This window comes from Protopterus annectens, chromosome 3.part1 (genome assembly GCF_019279795.1).
Source record: "Protopterus annectens isolate FY-2018-M chromosome 3.part1, PAN1.0, whole genome shotgun sequence".
Taxonomy (NCBI): Eukaryota; Metazoa; Chordata; order Ceratodontiformes; family Protopteridae; genus Protopterus; species Protopterus annectens.
In genome coordinates this window covers 1,573,221,546-1,573,235,256 of record NC_056732.1, presented here as the reverse complement: position 1 = coordinate 1,573,235,256, position 13,711 = coordinate 1,573,221,546, and positions in this window count along the sequence as shown.

Sequence of the window (13,711 nt, the reverse complement as noted above, 5' to 3'; positions counted from 1 at the left end):
ATGGCATGTATTACATAGAGCAAAAGGATGGTGTGGAAGATATCTGTTCATTCAACCCAGAATGTTTATGCCCACTTTGCCCTTGTAAAGTAAGGTTAAAAACATGCTGATGTAGTACTTGTAGGAAGGATACAGATTACTGACTCTGGACAGTGGATGTATACCGGTCATAACAACTCTGTAAATACCTTTTGTAACCCATTAACAATGGTAATAAACACAGTGCTATTTATTTACAATGAAACCTGACTTCAGAAGCCTTTATAGATTTTTTGCATTAGCTATGCCTCTCATGTCGTTGTTCATGCTTGGGCATTGATGATTTTGTGACTAGAGCTCATGGAAATGCACTGGCATAAATACCTTGCTTGCAGAATTCCTATTCCTTTAGCTTGCATGGAAGTTAGGGTCAAAAGTTTGAGCCACTGTATCTCTGAAATGGTACAAAAGATAATCTTTTACAATATGATGCCCCCGACAAGGTTTTGTTGTGGAAGCTTAAAATGTTTGTTTCAAAACAAGTTTTTGAGCTGTGCCCTGCTTCTATGAAATGCATATTTGTTCAGAAATAAGCTAAAATGGCTTCCATGGAAACTGTGCTGGTCTTAGGCCTGTATTTGACAAGAATATTTGAATAAATATTAACCCTATCATGTAACTTGAATTTTTTACCATTTTGGAGTGGCTAACTCCTCCATACCTTATTTTATTTCGGGAGAATAGTGTCTTTTTCCCTAGGTCTAAAGTTACTAAACTGTGTGACTTTTAACAAGAATGAACACACACACAAAGATATATAAATACATGCATACATACAAAACACACACACACACACACACACACACACACACACTTAAACAAAAGATTTGTATTTAACAGACTTAAATAAAACAGATTCTTTTTGCTGGATAATGAATGTATAATGACTGACTGGTGAATTTTAAACTCTGTTTTTTTGTTTGAGCATTATATAACCTCCACAAAAAATTCATCTTGCAGAATGATTGTGTGAGATCAGATGGGAAAAGTTCAGTAATACACAATTTGATTGTAACATATTATAGTTTGCAGGAAAGCAACCATTTATTGCAGCAATGCAATAGCTACCTTGTAGTCATGAAACTCATTTGATAACGCACAGCTTCATTGAACAGCTCTTCTGCTTTGGGTTTGAATCATGCAGCGGTCTAATGATTGATGTAATATTACTGGTGTGTTTGTTAATGCCATGCTCATTACGTCTGTATTTTGAATTGTCATTAATTGCTTTGCTCACTTCTTCATTCGCTTTTATTGTGACATTTTTGATAAGAACACTTCCCTCACATTTATTTAATCTTAATGATGGCGATATAATTGGTTGCTGTGGTAATTATAGCAGTACCCCCTTTCCCTATGCAGTTGTAGTGATGCTTAAACTTAATACATGAGAGGAAAGTTAATTATTCTCATTTCATTTTTAATGCGTGTCTGCTCATTAAGACTGAGGCTTGATTTAAGGGAAATAACTAGTTTAACACGACAGTTAAGAAATTGTATTGTATTTGTCCAGGAAGTGATGTTTTTAAAAATTAAATACTTCCTAAATAGGCTAGTACTGTCAACAAAAGGAGCACTTTCAGTTTAAATTCAGCTTTTGTGAAAAGAGCCTAAGCATAGCAAATGAAACATTCCTTTCCATAGCCACAAATACCACCTAACCCTGCAGATTCCAAAGCATTTCCAGGCTACTTCAACTGACTCCACTTCATATGAAGGAACAGAAAAACTACTCAATGAAGCCAAGTACCTCACTGTGACTTATTAAGTAAGTCCAGTGACCCTGCAGAGAAACCTGACTTCCAACCCTTATGCCCAAGATCCCATTCTTGTGTTTACAACTGATAGGTCAGGTCCATAACTGAGGAAAGGCAGCATGTACTTAGTGCTATACCAAAAGTGTTGTCAAAAAACTCAGCTACTGTTTCATTGGAATACTTTTACTTTAGCTACTCTAGTGTAGTTGTCAGTCACATGCCTATATTTGTCATTATTCATGAATGAGACTCTAAGTCACAAAACTTCTGTCACACATAGCATTTGCTACCCGCCTCCCCCAGAAAAGAGAAGTCCAGTCTTTTCTAGGAGAGCACAATTGCCTCAGATTTGGAGATGTTCAACACACATGACTGAGTACAAATCAGAGGTCAAGGTCAGATGATGCCAAAAATTCAGTACCATCAGCAAACAACCAAAAATCTTTCCATAAAATATAAGATGCCATTAAGGTGACGTTGCTGAGGAGGACGGAGGCCTATAAATCTAGAAGCTTCTTAAATGAATTGTTCTAAATGGAAAGTTGCTTATAGCATCACAAAAAGCTTCACTTGGAAATTATTCAAAGTTATTGCAATAAAGAATTGTTGCCAAGACCTTCAGGGAAATATTCTTTACTAACAAATGGCCTAAAGCACATATCAAGTATATGAGATATGGAACGCAATCATAACAGAAGTTGTAGTTCATAAATCATGACAGAAACCTTTATTTCCATCAACCCAAGTAGGTCTTTCTAGTACAAAAAAAATCCTAATTATTTGATAGTAGATATCACCTTAAATGATTTGTGTATAATCCCTTCTGCTCTCATATAGTACCCTCGTCTGTCTGTACCCCAAAACTTTTGCTCCCTATTATTACAAATGCAACCATTTTACACAAAAAGCCTAATATGTTAATTATGGGTCGCTTCAGCTTGAACCTTTTTGGATGACATAAGTATGATGCTGAACCAAACAGAACTAATAAAAACTAATAAACTTTGCATGCTTAATCTTACAAATACAAAAATCATCTGTTCCACAAGATATTAAACTACAGCTACCTAAACCTTAATGATTACTGTTCCATAACATTTACATGCTCCAGCAAATAAATAAACAAATCAATCAGTAAATCTGCTTCCATCCAGTATGTAAACAGAAATAGATCCACCAACGACATGGGTACATATAAGCACTTGCTTCTCAACTTCTAAGCACAAGAAATCTGGACCAAAACAAACTTAATGGAGGGCAAAGATCCAAAATCAGGGACAGGTTTCAAATGTTGTACTTCTAAACTTAGTTGTTAGAATGAGTGGTTTTTCATTTGCAGGCATTTTTCTGAAGCATATGAAGTCTGAAACTCAAATTTATGTCATTATTTTGTGGCTTCACTCCTCAACAATTTGCTAGACTACTCCATATTTTATGAGAAACAGACTAAAATATGAGGCAAAAATCTTGACATTAAGCAAAAATCTGTACCGTTAAGAGGTACATAAAACCATGAGCATAGCAATATCAATTAATCCAACTTCTACAATTGTTAAATCCTCTAATGGAACTTGTACTGTCCTTACTAATTAACTGCTCATTTTAAAATGCAAATGTTTCCCAGCTGCAAACTACTAAGGTAAACCTGGATAACAAAATAAGTCATACAATTTCAAAAGCTAAGAGATTTTACCTGGACGTCTTGGAAAATAACTACCCACCCAACAGAAAGCAATATATTCAGCTATATAATAATGAAAACAATGCAATTCTGCATGCAAAAGCCATTTACTACAGAGGAAAAAATGGTTATGTTGATATACAGTTTGTAGTTATCATTATTGCGATTGTCAAAGGCAGTGGTTTGTAATCCCAGGATGAACTGGAAAATAGTCCACAAGGATCATTGTTCTACCCTAGTTATTAAAAAGTAAATAAACTGATGAAATCAATTGATCTATATCAGTTAACAAAAGTAAATAAAGCAGATCTTCTGTTTCTTTTAGCTGCTGCCGTTAGGGGTCACCACAGCGGATCATTTGTTTCCATTTCTTCCTGTCATCTGCGTCTTGCTCTGTCACACCAACCACCTGCTTGTCTTCTCTCACCATATCCAAAAACCTTATCTTATGCCTTCCTCTTTTCCTCTAACCTAGCAGCTCCATCCTTAGCATCCTTCTCCCTGTGTACCCAGCATCCCTTCTCAGCACATGTCCAAACCAATGCAATCTTGCCTCTCTGGCTTTGTCTCAAAACCATCCAAACTCAGCTGACCCTCTAATATACTCATTTCTAATCTGTCCATCCTCATCACACCCAATGCAAATCTTAACATCTTTAACTCTGCCACCACCAGCTCAGACTCCTATCTTTTTATCAGTGCCACCGTCTCCAACACATATAACATAGCTGGTCTCACTACCCTCTTGTAGAACTGGTGCCTGTTTGTCACAAATCACTCCTGACATTCTTATCCACCCACTCCACCCTGCCTGCACTCTCTTCTTCACCTCTCTTCCACACTTACCATTACTGTACATTGTTGATCTGAAGTATTTAAACTCACCCACCTTCGGAACTGTACTCCCTGCATCCTCACCATTCTTTTGTCCTCCCTCTCATTCACACACATATATTTTGTCTTAGTTTTGTTGACTTTCATTCCTCTCTTCTTTAAAGCATATGTCTACCTCTCCAGGGTCTTCTCAATCTGTTTCCTACTCTCACTGCAGATTACAATATCATCCACAAACATCATAGTCTACAGGGACTCCTGTCTGATCTTGTCTGTCAATCTGTCCATCACCATTGCAAATAAAAAAGGGATCAGATCTGATCCTTGATGTAATCCCACCTCCACCTTGAACTCATCCATCAGTCTTACCACAGATCTCATCACTGTCACACTGCCCTCGTACATATCCTGTACCACTCTTACATACGTCTCTCCCACTCCCGACTATCTCTCTAGGCACCCTGTCATATGCTTTCTCTAAGTCCACAAAGACACAATGCAATTCCATCTGACCTTCTCTATACTTCTCCATCAACACCCTCAGAGCAAACATTGGATCTGTAGTGCTCTTTCCTGACATGAAACTGTAGCTGCTCACTAATCATCACCTCCCTTCTTAACCTCACTTCCACTACTCTTTCCCATAACTTCATGCTGTGGCTGATCAATTGTATCCCTCTGTAGTTACTACAGCTCTGCACATCACCCTTATTCTTAAAAATTGGTACCAATACACTTCTCCACTTCTCAGGCATCCTCTCACTTTCCAAGAGTTTGTTAAACAATCTGGATAAAAACCCCACTGCCATCTCTCCTAAACACCTCCATGCTTCCACAGATATGTCATCTTGACAAACACCCTTTCCATTCTACATCCTCTTCATAGGTGTCCTTACTTCATAGGTTCATAGGTTCATAGTTTGGTACTAGGCTATCGGCCCTAGGGCCTATACAAGCCTAGCCATAATAATTCCCTGGATATTTTTTCCCACAATATTTACTTCCCTGGACCCGTGTCTAGCAGGGCAACTGACATGATCCCCGGGGTGAATTTCCTCTCTCCCATCCAATTGTCTAGGTTCCTTTTGAAGAGGGCCAAGGAGGTGCTCTGCTTGACATGTATGGGCAGTCTATTCCAGAGTATGGGGAGTCTCTGGGTCAGGAACCTATCTCTCCAGCATGTTTTGTTCATTGTGATGACAAGGTTTAGATCCCTGGAGCATGTGGCTCTTAGGGATTAGGATTTCTTTAAGTGGAGCATGTTCAATAGCACAGTGTTTGACATGGCCTTGTATGTTAAGCAGAGATCACCTCTGAGTAGACAATATGCCACAGAGTATAGCTGAAGTTTTTTTAGACGGTCAGCATAGGGCATCTGCCTTAGGCCTATGATTCATTTAGTGAGGTATTTCTGTGGCCTTTCCAACGGTTGCAGATGTCTTGAGAGGTACATACCAAACAAGGCATTGTACTCTATAATGGGGCTAATGAGGGATGAGTACAGTGGGACAATGACCTCCTTTTTTCTGGGTGAAAAGCCCTTAGTGATGAGGTGTGCCACATAGAAGGATTTCCTGGCTGTTGTGGCAATGTGGTTATCGAAGATGAGACCACTGTCCACCTGTGTCCCTAAGTCTTTCATCACACTTTCAGTGTTTAGTGTACTGACACCTATGTGGTAATTCATGGGTACATGTTTTTTTACCAGAGGGATAACTATACATTTCTTGGCATTGAGCTTGAGCCCATGGCTCTGGCACCAAGCATCTGTTTCTGTAAGGCCCTTTTGTAGAATATCCACATAATTTGGGGATTCAATAATGGCTCCCAGTTTGCAGTCATCTGTGAACTTTGTTAGCCAGAGTCCCTTAGTGTTGGCCTGTACTTCAGAGAAGTAGATGCTAAACAAGAGCGGTGCCAGGACTGAACCCTGAGGTACTCCACTTATCACTTGTCTGGAGCTGGATTTGAAGTCGGCTATTTTACTTTCAGATTCACTATCCCCACATCATCCAACCTTCTCTCTCTCTCATTCTTTTAATTTATCAACCTCTCAAAGTACTCTTTCCATCTGCTCAACACACTCTCCTCACTTGTGAGTATGTTTCCTTCATAATCCTTTATCACCCTAAATCACCTTAACCTGCTGTACATCTTTCCCAGCTCAGTCCCTCTGTCTAGCCAATCAGTACGGGTCATTTTCTCCCTCAGTGTCCAACCATTCATACAACTCTCCATACGCCTTATCCTTAGCCTTCACAATCTCTCTCATGACCATATGCCACAACTCCTTGTACTCCTGTCTACGTTCTTCATCTCTCTGATAATCCAACTTCTTCTTCACCAAGCTCTTCCTCTGTATACTCTCCTGCACTTCCTCATTCCACCACCTGGTCTCCTTGTCCTCCTTCCTCTGTCCAGATGTCAAACCAAGCACCTTTCTAGCTGTCTCCCTCACAACCTCTACTGTTGCTGCCCAGCTATCTTTTAACTCTTCTCTGCCATGCAGTGCTTGTCTTAACTATTCCCTGAACTCCATCTTACAGTTATCATTTTTCAACTTCCACCATTTGATACTTGGCATTTCCCTCTCTCTCCTCCTCCTCTTCTTCTTGATCCACAAAGTCATCCTACAGACCACCATCCTATGCTGCCTAACTAAGCTTTCCCCCTGTCACCACTTTGCAGTCTCCAATCTCCTTCAGACTGTGTTTCCTGTATAGGATATAATCCACCTGTGTGCATCTATCTCCACTCTTGTATGTCATCCTATGCTCCTCTGATTTCTTAAATACATATTCCCCACAGCCATATCCATCTTTTTTGCAAAATCCACTACCATCTGACCTTCTGCATTCCTCTTCTTAACATCATACCTATCCATCACCTCCTCATCATATGTGTTCCCTTCACCAACATGCCCATTGAAATTCACTCCAATCAACAGTATCTCACCCTTGGGCACACTCTCTACCACTTCATCCAACTCACTCCAAATTTTTTTCCTTCTCATCCATCACACACCCAACTCGCAGATACAATAAACTATAAAAAAAAAAAAACATAAGGAAAAACATTAATCACAATGACATAACTAGATCATTGATCTCTGAAAAGCATTAACTCAGTAAATCATGTTTTACTTCTTTAAGACCTCCAATCCTGCAACTTCAAGCAGTCTTCTCTAAACTAGTTCAGCACCTACCTACCTGAAAGATCTGGCAACTCCATGTCCCCACCTTACAAATTATCCTTTGGAGAAGATGTGTTTATAGGTTCATAGGAGATTGCTAGGTTAACAGCTCAAGATCTCTTACAAGCCTAGTCAGTTTTACCCAGATTTTACCCATTTTCTATCACTAGGGGAAGATAACTAAGATCAGTAAGCAGGATTTTGACAATTTTTACAAACTTTCTCTGTCCATAAGGGACATGGGTACCTGCCTAGGAAGGAATTTGCAAGTTCCCGTCTAATATTCCAGATTGAGCTTGAAGACTGTCAGGGAAGTACTCTTCTTCATATGAATAGGATTTCTATTCCAGAAGAGGGGCATTCTCCAGGACACATATCTGTCTCTCCAGCATGATCTATTCATGTTAGAGATCAGGTTTAGATCCTTGGAGCAGGTAACCCTCATGCAGTTAGTTTTGTGAGTATGCAACATTTCCATCAGGGTTGGGTCAGAGACTGGCTTGCAGGTCATGAATCAATCATCCATCAGTAATTCATAGGAAACTGAGTACAGTGCTAGGGCTTTTAACTGGTCTGCATATAACATTGTGTTTGTACACTGTATATTTTGGTGAGAAGCCTTTGAGGAATCTCAAACTGTTGCAGGTCCCTGGTGAGGTATATGCCAGAGGGTGCATTGTACTTGATTATTGGTCTGATAAGGGGTGAGTACAATGCTACTATAACATCCTTGGATCTGGATGCCATGCCCTTACTTATAATCTGAGCCATACAGAAGGATTTCCTCACCAGGGTGGACACATGATGGTGAACGTTCAGATTACTATTTATCTGAGTACCCAGATCTCTCACCAGTGGGTTCACACTTGCGAGGGTGGTATCAATATTGTAATTTGCAAGGGTATTTGATTTCCCAAAAGATATTATTATGAACTTCTTTGCATCTAGTTTGAGGCCATGGATCTGACAACAATCATTAGTCTGTGTCAGTCCTTTCTGTCAGTTCTCAACATTATTTGCCACATCTGCCACAACTTTCTATGAGGGAAAGGTTAGTTTGCTTTTGCTTTCTTGCAGTTTGTATTACTTTATTGCCTTCTTCTATTTTGTATATTGTGATTTGTTTTCCTTACATTGTGTTTTACTTGAATTCTGCTTTTAATTGCATATTTAAACAAGAAAAGAGACCACAGTTGTGTCTCTTGTGAGTCACACAGAAATTAGAACAGGTCAATTAAGGAGTCACACAGAAGTTAGAGCAGGTCGGTTAAGGTTAATTATCTGTGAACTGAGGGTGGAACTAGGGGGTCTATATTAGAACATCAAAAGTTTAATGGTTCGAATCATTAAAGGTCGACCTTTAATGATCGAACCATTAACATTTTGAATGTTCACAAAAAATAAATAAAAAAAAAAAGAAAATCTAAAGGGTGTAGGCTGTGCCCTCCACACACCCGGCTACTTAAATATACCAACTTCGAGACCACACTACATTGAAGTAAACGGAAATCTCCCCTTACAGAGATTTCTGTTTACCCATTCTACGTTCTGCACTTTCACTATTCTCGTCTCAACAATGTTGGATTCAACATTGTCGGCTTACGAGAATATAATAGGTAACCTGAACTAGGAACTAAATCTTCTATTTAAGGGATAAAATAAAACATTTCACAGCTTTACTGGAAAAGCTCATCCAGACTTTGCCACACCTTGCTGTTAGGGAAAGGTTAATTTGCTTTTGCTTTCTTGTATTTTGTTTTACTTTATTGCTCTCTTCTATTTTGTATATTGTGGTTTGTTTTCTTTATCTGTGTTTTACTTGTATTCTGCTTTTAATTGCATATCACAACTAGAAAAAACACCACAGCTGTGTCTCTTGTGAGTCATGCAGAATTGTTTTCTCATCCTTCCAACCTGTTGAGGTTATGTTCTTAAACTCAGCCGTCTTTCTAGTTGCCTGCTCCTTATGTTAATTTGACCTCATATTTCCTTCTCTCTCCCCTTTCATTGGCTGTTGTGAGTAAGCACAAAATTATCATTTTGTGAAATCACTCCCCTTCAACTATTTAAATTTATTGGTCATCCCACTGTATTACATAGAACCAGAGGATATAGTGCCCACCCCCTTTCAGTCTATCTTAATATTTTAAAATTAGGGACTCTCTACTTAGATAGCTAAAGCTTAAGTTACCTCCTCTTTCATATCTAGCTACTTAGTGCACACTGCAGTGCTTAGGATATCAACACATTTTCCATTCTATCTTTAAAATCTGCAACATCTAATGCAAGACCACTAATTACTGGAGAGCCCACACTCTGCCTCTCAGTAGTCATCTTGGGATTAGTGCTTCTGTTTTTTTTCCTGGTGACAGAAGGAGCATAAGGACATTATTTTCTGGAGACTGCTGATCACCAGAAAACCTAATAATTACTTCATAGATGACAGATTGGAATTTGTGCTTATATTCTGCTTCTGATAAGAGGAGGAGCAGAGTGCATTGATTCATGACTGCTTCTGGTTGGGCAGTGAATGTTTGTGCTTGATGTTCCTGATTGGTCCGATTGTTATTCATGGTATCCACCAGGAAAAGGCTACAACAAGTCTACAGACTCGTGCATTACCTGGGACAAGACTGTGGATCACCAAACAGGCTGTGGCCTGGTTCTCATCTTGGGATTGGTGCTAACATTTTGCTTCTGGTGAGAGAAGAAGTAAAGGAGCATTATATACCAGCAGAGTGAAGCTGTGGGGAGACCAGCACTAGTAGTAGCCAGGCAGTAGCCATTCACACATCTCCCCTCTTTTCAACATTCTTGACAAGTAAATACTGCTTGATTTGTTTCTAACTTCAGAATATCTACCTAAATACTTCATCCTTAAATTTTCAGGGTCTATTTATTAGTTTACCCGCAAGTGTTTGGCAGTGCCCTGTATAGATACAGACATCTTGAGTGACATTTTTCCTGTAAAAGCATGATTGAAGTTTCACCAATGCATGGTTGCACACAGGACAACTTATTTGTAGTGACAAACACTGTCTCCAGAATTGCAAACCTCCTGACATTGCTTTATATTCTCACTCCAACTTAATTAATAAAAAAGGTCTATTGCCATGGATATGAACTTTCCCACTATCTCCGTTACCAGCTTGGTGGATATGGGCATCCTGAGGCAGTGTAGAAATTCCCCTCATGTTTACTGACAACCAGTTAATTTTCAAACAAACTGGAATGGTATGTAAAGATGTATTTACACAATGTCACTGGAGGCAAATCTCTCACATAAAATTACTTGTACTGTCAACAAGGTTGCCAGTAGTACTCACTCTGCACCCATCACACACAATTCGAAGCAGACACATAGACCCACATATGCTGAAGCATTTAAATGTAACCTTCCTAAACCCCAAAGACTTCTTAGATGAAGTACAAGTAACAAATACCCTCAGCAGTCTGAATGCACTCTTTCAAAACAACACCACATCAATACATACAGCCACATCTCTAAGCCCATAAGGCAAGCCACCACACAATTCACAAACACAGATGTCCTCTCAGCAGGCTGAGTAAGGATAAAGTCACAGTCAGTTGCTTATAAGGGGCTAGGATCCACCACATTACACACACACCCAGGTCACTGGACCACAAGTACCAATATGAATCAGTTATAATCCATGTGAGTGTAAATGACCTGAGATGTACCACCGTAGACTATATGCAAAGAGACATCATGGAGCTCTCGGAATATGTGTCCCAGACTGGTATGACCTAGCACTGAGCAACATTTTACCTCCAAGGCCAATGTCAATGGTCTCTGGCTGACTAAATTTGCAGATGATTGCAGATTAAGAGCTGTCATTGAATCCTACACTGACACAAATGTTCTCCAGGAAGGGATGACACAGGCAAATAATCATGTCAGTGTGATTTGAAGGGATCATCATGAAGATAAGGCAATTGAAAGTGGCACAATCATTCAAAGTTTATGAACTAACTTCTTTCTGGTTCTCCAAAAATACCATTTCACACAGATGATTGTACATCCATGGAGTGGACTGCCAGAATGCCAGTACAGCAGGCATCCATTGAAGCATTCAAAAATGATTTGGGGTAGGTAGAGAAAGTATAAGTGGGAAGGCATGATTGGAGGTGACATACAATACTAAATGCACTTTAAAAGCATATTTAATGGATTTATTATCTTCTTCTGCCATCAAGCAAATATGATATAATAAAATGCATATAAAGACTAGTGGTATGACAGTGTGGGGAAATGAAAGTGGGTATATGTGCTGATCATGCCATAATCCACAGCTAGCAGGTAAGAATTGGGGAGACATTCGATGTTCAACCAGCACAGTATGTTTATTTATACTACAAGAGATATGCACCCTGGGCAGTGGAAGAGATGGGCTGTAAACCTATGAAAAGGAATAAAGGATTCTTTGTCAAAACAGTCTCTGGCAGAGTCTTTGCAGGTTTATTTCAGTCACCTACTTTTATGTCAGTAAATAATACATAAAGCTGGTGTGACACAATTCTGATGTGTTATTTTTGCTATACAAATTGCAGCATGCCGAAACAATGACTGCAATGTAGGATGCATTTCACACTTAACTATAAAAATATCTAAACTCTACAGATGTCTTTGGCCACAAAGAAAACATTTGATGTACTTTAAATGTGCATGCAACAGTCTGTCTTCTGTTGGTTAGTGTGTGTGTGTGTGTGTGTGTGTGTGTGTGTGTGTGTGTGTGTGTGTGTGTGTGTGTGTGTGTGTGTGTGAGTACGCACACACACAAAGTGTGAGTGTCACAGACTGAGAAAGAGAGAGAGTGAGAAAGACGTTTACAGACTTCAGCAGAAACAATGCAAAACAAGCACTTCATTGCTGACGTATTGCTGCTAGTTTTCCACCTGAAATGATGTCTTCCCCACTGTTTTGTTTATTGATTTCTTGCAATAACACTGACCTTTGACATACTGTTTCCAAATACTGGCTGCTTGACAGGTGAGAATGGGGTAGGCAATGTTTAAACAAAATAGATGGAATGAATTGCTGCTGAGAAAGATAATGGCTAGTTGTTGATTGTCAACACAATGGGCTTTAGAGCCCAAGGATCTGCTACTCATTTTTCTTGGAGAGATATAACCAACAGGCTTTTAGATCAGAGCACCTGGAGGTGTAATACAAAGGCTGTCATGTAATTCTGAATCATGGAATCCAACATTTGAAATGTGGATTATGAATCAGTTGATACCATTTAAGCAATTCCTACTATAGTCTGTTGTCCCCCCCCCCCAAAAAAAAAAAAAACTTTCTGTTTGCAGGATTCTGTCACAAAAAATGTTTTAAGAAAATATTATGAAAGGGTACATATCCAAAGAGGGCCTGTAATTATATGCATGCGAGTGCTCAGCATTACAGTCATTTCTAACTGCATTTTAGCAAGACTTTCATTGCTGTGAATACTGTTTTAAAAAGCATCAATTTCTGTAATGAAAGAGTTGTTCGGCTAAAATGAGTCACTGACTGGCATGTTAGGATGCTTATTAATGCAAAACCAACACACAGATAACCTCCACGCAGATGTAGGAACTCGAGCAGAAGGAATTATATAAAAAAACAGTTCCACACAACGGAGCTGAAACACAGAAAGTAATCCTTTTATTGTACTGGGTAAGCGCTTTCACGGATAAAATTATGCTTCTTCAGACCATATAAATTAACTTCATACACATCTACTTAAATATAAAATTCAAAAACGTGACCAATCAATTAACCTATACTAATTACCTTAAAGATGTGACAAATTTAGCGGCAGTGTTGTTGCCTCACAGCAAGAGGTTCTCCTGTTCGATTCTCGGCTGGAGTGCCTTCTGTGTGGAGTCTGCATGTCCTCCCCACGGTCAAGTGGCCTTCAAAAGACATGCGTGAACGGGTGTGCCTTCACTGAAGGTTGGGCATTGGTCTGGCAACTTGGCACCATAAAAATCTACTGACAATCATTAGCGGACCGGAGTTCCGCTGTGGCGACTCCTAACCGGGAAAAGCCAAAAAGACAAGCAATACTGCTAAGAACAAACACATACATAGAAATGAATGAAAAAAATGACAACTTAAAACTCTAAGTTTCTGAGATAAAATAAAAAATAAAAAATATATCTCATGATAATAACTATCGTAATAGTGTATACATAAAATCC